Here is an 11,806-nt window from a genome sequence, read left to right as displayed (position 1 = left end):
CTTGAGTGATCCTCCCGCCTTGGCCTCCCAAAGTGCTAGGATTACAGGTGTGAGCCACCGTGCCCAGCCTCCATTCAGTGTTGAGCTTCAAAGTAGGCAGTTTTCCTTAACCCCCTTGGGGTTCAGGTGGAGCATTTTATTTCAAGTTCACTGTTACACTGAGAGGTGGTTCTTTGGGATTCCAGCTTTATGGGCTAAGGTCTCCCATATTTGATTTCTTATCATGAGCAGGCCCTGGACATTCTTATTTATCCCCCTTGGACTTGAAAGTGGAAACTCATTGTCCCTTTCCTTGGGCAAAAGCTGGCTTCAGAGCTTCCCTGACTTCCCTGGGCTTCTTCCTTCACTAGGATTTTTTAATTTTACACAGCTTTCCTGGTTGTTTTCAGCAGCTGAGTACTTAGTCTTTCATGCTACCAGAAATGGACAGGTGTCTAATTTACTTTATTATGATACTCTTCACAGCATTGTTGCTGAGCAACTCAACATTGTTGCTGAAAATCCATACCCGAGTGTCCTGGTTCTGTTGGGGTGTATGCGTGGGGGTGTTCTGGCAGCCCCTCACCTTCCTCACAGTGTTGTGACTTCCTTTTTGGGAATAAAGATATAAATTGTGTTTACATAATCTAACCTAGCCTGTAGATGGGTTGTAGGTTTTGCCTTTAGAAAGTAGTTTTGAATCTCAAATTTGTGGGGATTTTCTTCCATATACGTATAGATACTAGCTGAACGCTTAAGTCACTCTTCGGTGATGTTAGTATTTATATATCGTTGTATTGACAGGGATGTGAGGTGTTCCTTTGAGAAGGGGGCTGATAAGCCTCTGCTTCACTTTTTCCTGAGAGCTGCTGCTTTCTGCAGGACAAGTGCTGCCTGGCATCACCGGGTGCCACCGCCCGTCCACAACACACCTTGACTGTGCTGACATGAGGCAGGAGCCACGCTGCTTCGTCTGCTGTTGCAGCAACCTCGTGAGAGAGACCCCACAATTCCCATTTTAATCATGAGGAAATGGAGGCTAAAGAAGGTGAGTAGCTTGTCCAGCCATCTCCATTTGGGAACTGGAGACCAGGGCTCAAATCCCAGTATTACAACTCTCACTTCCTTGCCCTTAGCTTTTGCCTATTCTGTCTCCCTGAGGAAAGCGGCATACATTTTATGTATAGGTGTAGTAGGTGTGTGTGTCACAATTAATGTTTGTCACAGAACATTATGTCTCTACACATTGGCCCTTAGCTTATCATTCTGCTATATTTGTTCTGAAACACGTATGAAGCTGCCACATGGGGCTGTGAGGAGCCATACACGGTGCTGGCCATGGGACACAGCAGCTCCTGCAAAGAAAGAGCCGAGACTAGTGCATGAGACAGACACGACAGCCCTGCAGGAGATGGGCAAGGAAGAGCAGGCCCCAGAGAGCATGGGGCCACTGCCGGGGATGACCTGGGGACTCCTGCAGAAGGAACCAGTGCTTCCAGGTGTGTGAGGATGGGTCACCAGTGGTGGAGGAGGTGCAGGATGGGGGCGTGCTGCCGGGTGTGAGGTCAGTGTGCCTGACGAGGGACCCTGGGGGGCGTCTGAGGGGGACAGGAACCCACTCAGACCCTAGGCAGCCGGAGCTGCTCACTGAGGCGTGCAGCCCAGGGCTGTGTTCCTGATTCAGCAGGTCTAGGGTGGGGCCTGAAATGCTTATTTCAGACAAGTTCCTGGGCCCTGGAGGAACTGCCTGCGGGGGAAGGGTGGCCACGAGCACTCTCCTCACACTGCTTGAGGCAGCATCCCAGGCACAGTCCAAATCATGTGCTGCCCCTTCTTTAGCTGAGGCAGGTGGATACTTCTGAAAATAACTTCACAGGAAATTAGGGATGTCATTGGATTTAAAGACCTAAAAAGTGGTGCCATTCACCCAAAGCTCAAGTGTCCTCACTGGTGTCCAGGTTTGCTCCACAAACACCTGAGCCCTTGTCATGCACCGTCTGCTCCATGGGGCACTGGAGGGGCGACAGGCGGCAAGGCCCTGAGGCCCAGCCTTCGGTTCAGTACAGTGGCCGATAGCTGTTGAGGCTCACATTGGAAACCCAGGTCCTCGGTCACACGGCCACATTTCAATGTGAAGTGCCCACGTGTGTCTGGTGGCTCCTGCACGGGACAGTGCAGAGGATGTTCCCTCCCCACAGAGTGTTCTGCTGGGCAGCACCGGTCTCATGGGAACGGTGGACGCTGAAGCTTTACCAGACTTGAGCTGTCAGCTCTGAAGACGCAGGGCAAGGCCCAGTACGAGCTGTATGGAGGCTGGTCGGCAGGTGGCGAGTTGTCTCCTGATGGGTCACGGTTGGTTACAGGTGGAACTCCTCATTCTACTCTTTCCCCCTCACTACTGCACTTGTCTAAAAAAGCTGTAACAAGAGAACCTCTGGCGTCATCCAGCTGGGCCCTATGGACACAGGAATGGGCAGCCTGGAGGAGCGGGGGAGGCGGGGTGGCTTTACTCTGGAGCCTCAGTTCTTTTCCTTCCACTCCAACTCCCCGGCTCTCTCAGACCCCTCTTCTTCAGTGCTCACGTGCGACTCACTGCAAAAGAAGGGGCCCCATCTAGACTGCGTTCTGCGGACTGCTGTGCAGGAAGATGTCAGCAGGGGCTCCCCGCCCACCGCGCCCCAGGAGAGACTGGCTAGCCCTGCAGTAAGAGGCCCTCACAGCCTGGTCTAACTAGGGCTTCCAGACTCACGGGACCATGCAGTACACACTAATGGTATCTTTTGGGGGCTCACGTTGAGGAATGCAGAACTAGAACACCCCTCCTGTATAGCTGTTTCTAGTCTTGCATTAAGTCATTGGAAAGCCCTTTGTCAGAATGTGTTGCCCGCTCTAGATGCCAGCCCCTTGCCCAGCCCCTCCTTGGAAGGCTGTGCCGGGCCTGGCAGCCTCGTCCCCACATCCCGCATCGGCCTGCATCTCTGCACACACACAGCAGACAAGGCAGGGGAGCAATGTGTTCTTTTATTGATGCAAGTATGTCCAGTCACACCAAAGCTGACGTCCTGCGTTATGGTACAGCTTTATAACCGGAGTTCATCTCAGAATACCAAAACATCAAAGTTAGGGCATGTATCAAATTGGGAAAATAAAGTAGCAGACGTAGACACTGTTTCAAGTAGGTACTAGAACTTATCACCTGTGAAGTGCACATGGATGTGAAGACCCTTTAACACATGTACAGAAAACGCTCTAACACTGTATTCCAAATATATATTCTCAAGTGTTAAGCCTTTATCTCAAAGGCAAACAAAGCAATATGTACTATCCATATACAATCTGTACTAGGTAGGATGTGGGAAAGTGCAAACACACTGTGACAATACAGTGTAACTATTCTTGCTCTGCCCAAGGCCACCTCCTCCCCAGGGCAGCCTGCGCATCTCCAGCCTCTCCCAGAAGCTTTGGGAAGTGGGACCTGGCATGTGGAGAGGGACAAGGGTGAGGCGTTCCCACAGGGAGACACACTGCCTCCGGCTTTCTGAGGGAGGGCCGTGCTGTCCCACGGTCAGTAAGGCCCAGGGCAAACGCCAGGAGGTCAGGCATGGAAAGGGGTGTGCTCCTCTAGGCTGGGCCTGCAGAAATGCCTCCCAGTGTGGGGCAGTTCTAGCTGATGGGGCTCCAGCAGTTCTGGCCTGGCGGACTCTGTGTCTCGGATTCCAATTTGGGGAGGGGGCAGTCGGCAGAACACCACCTCTCGAGCTGTGTCACTCCCTCTGTACGTGGGCTTCAAGAACAGCTCTACATGTCACTGTCCCGGAGCCTGCTTTGCATTCTCTTCATCAAAGCTCATTGTCTTTCAAATCTGTGACTCCACAACTCCCTCCCTCCCTTACATTTTAGATTTCTTCATTTCTAAATGTAATTGAAGAATGACCTGCCAGACACTTTCTCACAGAAAATATACTGCCAGGTGCCCTTGCCTCTCCCTGACCCCACAAATCCCTGACAAAGGAAAATGAAAATGTAAACTTTGGAAAGCCCACACTCAAAGGGCTTCCAGAAGTGTGCAGATGAGACCTCCGGGCCACCGGGCCCCGGCAGGAGCCTCCAGGCCCGGGCTCGGGAGGGCCGGCGCCTTGCGGAGCAGGAAGACAGCCCCAGTACCCTCTAAGGCACTAACCCCGACGTCAGAGACACTGGCTGGAGAGGCGTCCGAGCAGGCAGGGCTCACGTTGGTTTTGGTTGGGTTTTTAAAAATTTTTTTTTGTAAGATGTTAATAATCAAAAGTAGAAAATAAAAATCTACATTTCATCAGAATAAGACGCTATCATGGATGCCATCTCCCATGATACTCTTTGCCCCACCCTCCCCGAAGCAGGGCCCTGCCCTGTTCTTTAAAATAAACAAAAAAACTTTGTAAGTGCCAAAGGTTGATGCATGAAATAATTACCATTTTTTTCTCATAAAAGTTATGTACAAAACGGACCCCAACCAGTGAGGCCACCTCAGCTCAGCCTGTATCGATCAAGGTTTACACCCGGTGCATACGTGTGCTCCATCCGCTCTGCAGCCGGCCGGCGCCTCAGGCTCTGTTAAGGAGGGTGGTCCTAGTGGACAGGACAGGCAGCGCTCAGGCCCCAAGCAGGCAGGGGCAGGGCCTGGACCCAAAGCGCCCGGGGCCAGCAGCCCTGCACGAGGCCACCGAGGTGCCCCAGGCCCACCCGCAGTTCTCCCCCTTCCCTGCAGACTTGGGTGTTCTGGAGCTTTCCTACCTGAGTGTCTTCCAGCTGTCCTTTTCCATGTGGTTCTCGGGACCTTCACTTTCAAAGGAGGCGATGAAGAGAGCTGAGAGACAGGAAAGGCCCTCAGAACGCGTGTCCCCATATGGCATCTGTGAACACCCAGTTTTCCCTTCCAGGGCAGCAGCTGCGCCCAGGATAAGGGGACAGCCAGACCTGGCTGGGCTGTACACAGGTCTCTATTGCATGGGGCTCCCAGGCTGCCTGTCAGGGACCCTGGGACAGCTCCTCGCCCTGCAGCACCTGCCTGACCCTTTCTGGCCCTTCTGAGTGGCCTTGGAGCCTGATCCTCTGTCCCTCTGTTCCCTGCCCACAACCCACCATCACACACGCTTGCCCCATGTGGCACGGAGTAGCCACCAGGGCAACCCCCAACAGGTGTGGGGCCTGGGCAGACGGGGGGGCACGTCCAGGTGGGAGGGCCGTGCTACCACAGGAGTAGCCCTCACCCTCCTCGCTGTAGATGGGCGCCGTGAGCAGGTAACTCTGGATCTTCTTATCCTTCTCGAAGGGACACTCTACCTGCGTCCACGTCATGAACTCATGGATCTGTCTGGAGATCTCCCAAAATTTCTGAAGGGGAAAAGACCAACTGATGTTCTTCTGTCGCCTTAACCTCCAAACCTGTGGTCAGTGCAGGGTACGTGAGTCTCGCCCTGGCTGAACCCATGGCAGTGGTGGCACGTGGTGTGGTGTTAGAGCCAGCAGGTGTCCTCCAAGGCCACTGTGTCCTGCCCTCTGCCTGGGCCATCGGGCTGGCAGCAGGGCCTATGCCTCCCTGTGCAGGGACTGAAGAGGGCCCCATGTGTGACCCCGGCCACACGCAGCCCATCAGCACCAACCGGAGCACGTCAGATCTCTCCAGGGCCTGTGTAGGCTCCACAGCTCCCACCCTCACCCGTGTGAAGTGGGCATCTAACAGCTCTGGCCCACCACCTGCCCAGGCACCTCTGCCGCACCCTCCCGTCCTTGGCCAGGTGCCCTGAGCCCCACCAGGCAGGTTCTTGGCTTTCGTCTGGAATTCTCTGCCTCTGCCTCCCCTCTGCCCAAGGTCCTCCTGACTCCTCCTCTGTCTCCCTGGTGAGGTCGGGCTGTGGCCACGGTCCTGAGTAAATACGGTTCCCTGTGACTCCCAGCTCTGCAACCAGGTCATCCACCCAGAAGGACAAGGGGCACCTCACACGTCACGGTCACACGGCAGCCCTGGCCCCCTCTGCCGCTTTCAGACCTGAAGGCCCTTCCGAACCTCAGGCCGGGCTCGGGAGACCACACGCCCTCCCCCAGGGCCACTGCCGGGCAGCCACTCCGCCCGCCCTGCGTGGTGCTGGGGCCCCGGAGGCTGGGCTCACCTTGAAGTTAATGTGCCCGTTGGGCAGGTGGTTGGTGTGGATTTTGTGCAGGAAGTAGATGTCCTTAACGAAGAGGTTGAACACAGGGATGACGATCTTCTCTCGGCTGCTGTTGGCCATCTGGGACCTCTGCGTGGCCCCCTGCAAGGCCGTGCGGTAGTTGCAGAAGTTGCTGGACGGGTCCATGTGGTGCTGTGGGCACAGGGAGGCTCTGGTGAGTGTCCCAGGCCAGCGCCCCTCAGACCTGCTCAGGACGCTCCTCTGCAGGGCCGGAGCCTTCGTCCTGGGCAGCCCAGGGGTACGCGCAGGGGGGGGAAACGCCCAGAAGTACCTGGTTGAGCCCCACAGCCAGGGGTTTCCAGGTTTCAGTCCCAGTGTCTCTGGAAAGCTGGACAGAAGTGTCACAGCCCTGCCTGCTGCGCCCAGCCTCTCCCTCCTGCCTTCAACACTTTCCTTTGCTCCTCTTCATGTATCACCTCTGAGACCTGAGCAACCCCACGAGATACAAGTGCTTTGCAAAAAATGGATTCCAGGATCAAATGCATCCAGGTAAGGCTGCAGGGGAACTGGTCTGCCAGCCTCTGGGCCGCCCAGAGGCCCAGGACCAGGAGAAGGTGACCAAGGAAAAGGCCAGCCAGGCTCCGCTCACCCATGCTGTCCACCTCATGACTCGGGGCCCCACTTCTGTCAAACTCTTTATTAACTGCTCTCCGGAACTTGCCTTAGGCGACGCTAGGTCCAGCAGAAGTAGCAAGAGCCTCGCCAAGGAGAGCCCGAGTACCCGCCACTGGAAGACGACAGTGCCAGGCCAGCAGGAGCCGCCGGCGCTGCGCGGGGAAGCCCCCGCCCCACCGTCAGCACCTTGCAGGCCATGCAGGGCAAGGCTGCGGCAGGCGCTCGCCTACCTCCAAGATGTCAAACTTGGCCGTCTTGACCTTGGACCAGGTTTTCTTCAGCCGCGCCACGGGACTGAGGTTCATGCCAGCTACGAGGGACAGCAGGTGGGGTCAGGGCGGTGGAGGCAGGCTGAGGCCCCCCCACTGGGCACCCGGGCACTCACAGATGATGGCCATCATGGAGTTGAAATTCCCGATGTTGAAGCACTCCCGGGCCACGTCAATGAAGAACTCCAACATGCGGGTCCGGTGCTTCTTCTTCACCACCTGAAAGGCGCAGGGCGGCCTCAGCACGGCACCACCAGGGTGTGGCACCGACCCTGCTCCCCAACCCTTTCTCAGCCGCGAGGAGGGCTGTCTGCCCAGCAAGGCCCGACAGACGCAGGCGGCGCTGGGCACGGAGGAAGCACAGGACAGGGTGGCTGTCGTCGCTGCGAGAGGTGCCGCCAAGGCCCTAGCAATGCAAGGAAGACTTCGGGCCTTTACTTTTAAAGTTCCCTCACCTAACTTCAGGTGAGGCGGGAGTCAGCACCTCACAGGCTGTGGAGACAGGGCACCCCGCCATGTCTGCCGTGGGGCATGCTTACCCGACACACCTCTGTGGCCACCAGCATGCTCAGGCAGTTGAACCAGTTGTCATAGGCCTCCAGGCTGTAGGTCTTGGTCAGGTCCCCTCGGCACTGTGGGGACACAGCTGGTCTCAGGGAACCTGGAGGACCCTGCTTAGACAACAGAGTCCCCATGGCTAGCCTGGCCCCCCCAGGCCGCAGCTAGGCCTGCTTCGTGGCAGCCCAGACCAGTCCTTACTGCCCAGCGCAGGGCCAGGCTGGCCCTCCAGGCCAAGCCTGCAGCTCCCCTGTGCGTCATCTGCACAGTCATCCAAGACCTCCGAAGCAGGTACCCGTGGGGCCAGGGCCACATCTGTCAGGTCGCATGGCCAGTGCTCTGCAGGTGCTCGGGACGTGCTGGGTGAGGCCCACACCTGCCCTGCGTGGGCTGCAGGCACCAGGCCGGCCAGGCATGTGGCACTGGCTGGGGACCCAGAGCATGCCACAGGCCTCTGCCACTCACCCTGTGGTTGTCTAGGGAGTCCATGTGGCTGATGATCTGCATGAGGTCCTCGGGGTGGATGCTGCTGACCCTGTCCTGGGGGTGAGGAGACAGCAGGGGGAGGGTCAGAGCTGCACAGGGTGTGTTAGGAGCAGGGGACCTGTTCAGGGCACAGGCTCTTGGCCTCCTCCCATGCCAGTCCTCCATCCTGGGGCCACCACAGTCCCCACTGCAGGACAGCACTGCCCCAGTCCTCCCTTTCACACAGGGCTGCCGTGCTCCCGTAGCCCCGAGTTCCAGACACAGGGGCACCTGCTGCTCAGACGGACGTGCCCATCTGAGGCTGGGGAGCTGGCTCCCCCACCCATGACCCAGTGTGACTATGGGCCCTACAGCACTGTGACGAGAGACACCACGGTCTGGTGGCCCTGCACAGCAGCAATGGATGCCCCCCTTCCTGCATGTGGCAGCACTGACCAGCTCGATGTGAGTCAGCTGCTGGGCCAGCACGAGGGGGTCGCAGCACACGCCCAGAATGTCCTTCTGGGCGGCCGGTGGCTTGGTCTTGAGGACAGACCCTTTGTCCACAGCTGGCGGCCGGAGTTTCTCTCGCAGCTCCTGGAACTGGCTCCGGGCGGCCAGAGACAGCAGCAGGCTCTGCGTCATCTGGGCAATGGCCTTCTTCACTGTGCCATTCTCCTGTGGGCGTGAGGGGTGACGAGGGTACTAGTATGGCCTGGCAGCAAGGCCACCACCACTCTGGGGAGACCACATCACCTCCAGAGATGTGCCTGACCAACAGGAGCCCACGCCCCCTATCCAAACCTGCCATGAGCCTTTGGGCCTTGACAGAGTACAGCACCGGCTCCTCGGAGGGCTCCTGGGGAGGCTGCTTCTCACTGCCTTCCCATGGGAGGAGGGGCCCCAGAATGGAGCAAGGCATCGGGAAGAACTTCATCCCTGGTCAAGAGCCTCCGTCCCTGAGCAGGAGCAGCCTGGGGTCCCTGTCCCCTCCTGAAGCTCTCCCTAGGCCTCCTAAGCCCTCTGGGTGGACAGGAGCTGCTGAATACATGGAATTTTGGCCCAGGTTTCTCAGGTCCCCCGTCTATACCCCAAAGGCCAAGGCTGAGCTGGGAGCCAGGAAAGGCAAACAGACTCTTACAAACTCTTGATACACCCCCACTCCAGGGACAAGGGTGCCAAGGGCCAGCAGTGATCTTAGCTGCCATGCTTGCAGGGTTCTTGCATGCAGTGTCATGGGTGAGTCTGGCCAGTTAGTGACCCACTGAGCTGTCATCTAGGGGTGAGGGAGGTTGAATAAAGCCACCCGGCAACCTCCTTGGGGGAGTGACAGGGAAGGAGACCCCATATAGAGCTGTCCCTGAAGACGCCACCCTCCTGAGGGCAGACCTCCCACCCACTCATATACCCAGGGAGCCTGGCCAGGGCTGAACAAGCACTAACCTCATCACACTGGGTGACACGGTGTGTGATGGCCTTCAGTTCGGCCATGGCCTTCTCGTCCTGGAAGTCATAGGGGAAAGCCTCCGTCCACTCCTTCAGGAGCTGCACGATCTTGGCTGAGAAGGACTTCAGCTTGGCCTGGGGCAGCGTGGGACACAGTGAGGCCCCATGGGCCAGAGTGGGCAACAAGATGGCAAGCGGTGCAAGCTGCCCCCACCCCGGGGCCTGTGCTGGGCACACCCCCCACCTGTGTACCACCTACAGTTTTGCCACGCCTGAGCCACCTAGACTCCTGTTTGTTTAGTTCCCCTTAAGTCGGCTTTCTTTCTCACTTAAGTAAACTCATTCTCAAAAAACCTACTCCATCACCACATGACATAGAAAACTGCTATAATTAGTAGTAGTAATAGCTACCCGTAGAAAAAGCAGTCAAAATGAAGCAAAATCAGGTTAGATGAGACTCTCATCCCCTTCCTCTCCGTTAAAAACAGGTTGGCAAGTGCTGGGGAAAGGGGTGGGGGGTGTGATCCTGGCGGGAAGCGATGGGCGACCTCGTGTCAGGAAAGGCGGCCCGGGAGCCCAGTCCTAGCCCAGTCCCCATGCATGCACAGCCCGGGCGCACGCACCCAGCACAGGGCCGAGGGCGCAGGGCTTAGCCCTCTCGGCCACGCCGGCTCCAAATGCTCCGAAGACGGCCGCGAAGCCTCTGCCCCGGGGAAGGGAGAGGAGAGGGTGCCAAGCGCTCGGCTGCTGCGACACCACTGAGCCATCGGGACGCCCCCAGGGGCCACGAACCCTGCTGCGCCAGCGAGGCTCCCCGCAGGCCCTGACCAGCTCCCCGCCAGCCCACCCGGACCCCTCCGCCCACACCATAGGCCCCGACTACCCCCGCGACCCGGCTCCCGCACCACCCAGCCCGGACACCCGCACGCTCCTGCGCCCCCGCCGGACCGCCTCGAACCGGCCTGGTTCCAGCCCAGACCCCACGCGCCCAGCCCGGCCCCAACCCACATCCCCACACCGCCCGGCCCCACGCCCCGCAGGAACCGGAGCCCGCATTCCCGCCTCAGGCCACGCGGTGCGTGAAGGCCAGCGGGCTCGCCCAGGGCCTTCCTCTCTGGCTCCCCCGGACCCTCAGCCTAGAATCGCACCCCCCCCCCGCACACGCTCTCGCTTCTTTCCACCTGCCCCCTCGGGAGCCCTTCCAGACCCCCAAGCTGCAGCCTGCAGCCGCCCCTCCGGCCGCACCGCTTGGCGCCAACACCCAGCAGGCCGCGGGCGGCCGGCACGCTTGGCCTCCCCTGCCAACCTCCGACGGCAGCAGGCCGCGCGCACAGCGCCGGGCCGGGCGGTCAGCCGCAAACCGAGGTCGGCCCCCACCCCGGGCGTCCCCCACCCCGTGCGTCCCCCACCACGCCAGGCCCGGTCGGCCCCTGCCCCGCCCCTCCCCGCCCCCTCCCAGGCCGGCCCCTGCCCCGCCCCTCCCCGCCCCCTCCCAGGCCGGCCCCCGCCCCGCCCTTCCCAGGCCGGCCCCCGCCCCGCCCCTCCCCGCCCCTCCCCGCCCCCTCCCAGGCCGGCCCCCGCCGCGCCCCTCCCCCGCCCTTCCCAGGCCGGCCCCTGCCCCGCCCCTCCCCGCCCCCTCCCAGGCCGGCCCCCGCCCCGCCCTTCCCCGCCCTTCCCAGGCCGGCCCCCGCCCCGCCCTTCCCCGCCCTTCCCAGGCCGGCCCCCGCCCCGCCCCTCCCCGCCCCTCCCCGCCCCCTCCCAGGCCGGTCCCCGCCCCGCCCTTCCCCCGCCGGCCCCTGCCCCGCCCCTCCCCGGCCGGCCGCCGCCCCGCCCCCTTCTCAGGCCGGCCCCCACCCCGCCCCCCCAGGCCGCTTCCCACCCCGCCCCTCCCCCACCCTTCGGGCCGCTGTCCCTGGTCCCCGGGAGGGCCGGAGCCCGGCCTCCGAACACCCCACGCGAGCGGCGGCCCGGACCGCGGCAGCACCCCCTCGCAGCCTCACCTTTTCAGGCCCGGCCTCCAGCTGCTGCCGCTGCTCCAGGCAGATCTGCCCCACACGGGCCAGCAGGTCGCGCGGGGGCACGAAGACCCGAGAGCTCAGGAGAAACGTGAAGATGTACGTCCTCTGAAGACGGCCGGGACAGGGCGAAGGGCCGGTGAGACGGGCGAGGCGGCCCGGGGGGCTCACGGCGCCGCCTGTCCGGGGCCGGAGCCCTCGCGCCCTTCCCGCGCTCCCGCCCAGGCGTGCTGCGCCCCCGCGCCCCACG

The 11,806-nt window shown here is 60.4% G+C and overlaps 1 long non-coding RNA gene across 2 annotated transcripts; it reads left to right on the top strand.

The window, feature by feature from the left end:
* On the top strand, positions 1 to 9,889 carry LOC123649891. Of its 2 annotated transcripts, none has more exons than XR_006739182.1 (3): positions 1 to 1,027; positions 1,277 to 5,419; positions 5,566 to 9,889. It is a non-coding gene; the product is annotated as an uncharacterized LOC123649891 (long non-coding RNA). The 2 variants fall into 2 exon arrangements; XR_006739181.1 differs by having other exon boundaries at positions 1,277 to 6,677; positions 6,855 to 9,889.
* The last annotated feature ends 1,917 nt before the right edge of the window (positions 9,890 to 11,806 follow it).

Source organism: Lemur catta, chromosome 14 (assembly GCF_020740605.2).
Source record: "Lemur catta isolate mLemCat1 chromosome 14, mLemCat1.pri, whole genome shotgun sequence".
Taxonomy (NCBI): Eukaryota; Metazoa; Chordata; class Mammalia; order Primates; family Lemuridae; genus Lemur; species Lemur catta.
The sequence above is the reverse complement of the archived record's forward strand: the minus strand, read 5'-3'. Positions and strand labels throughout refer to the sequence as shown.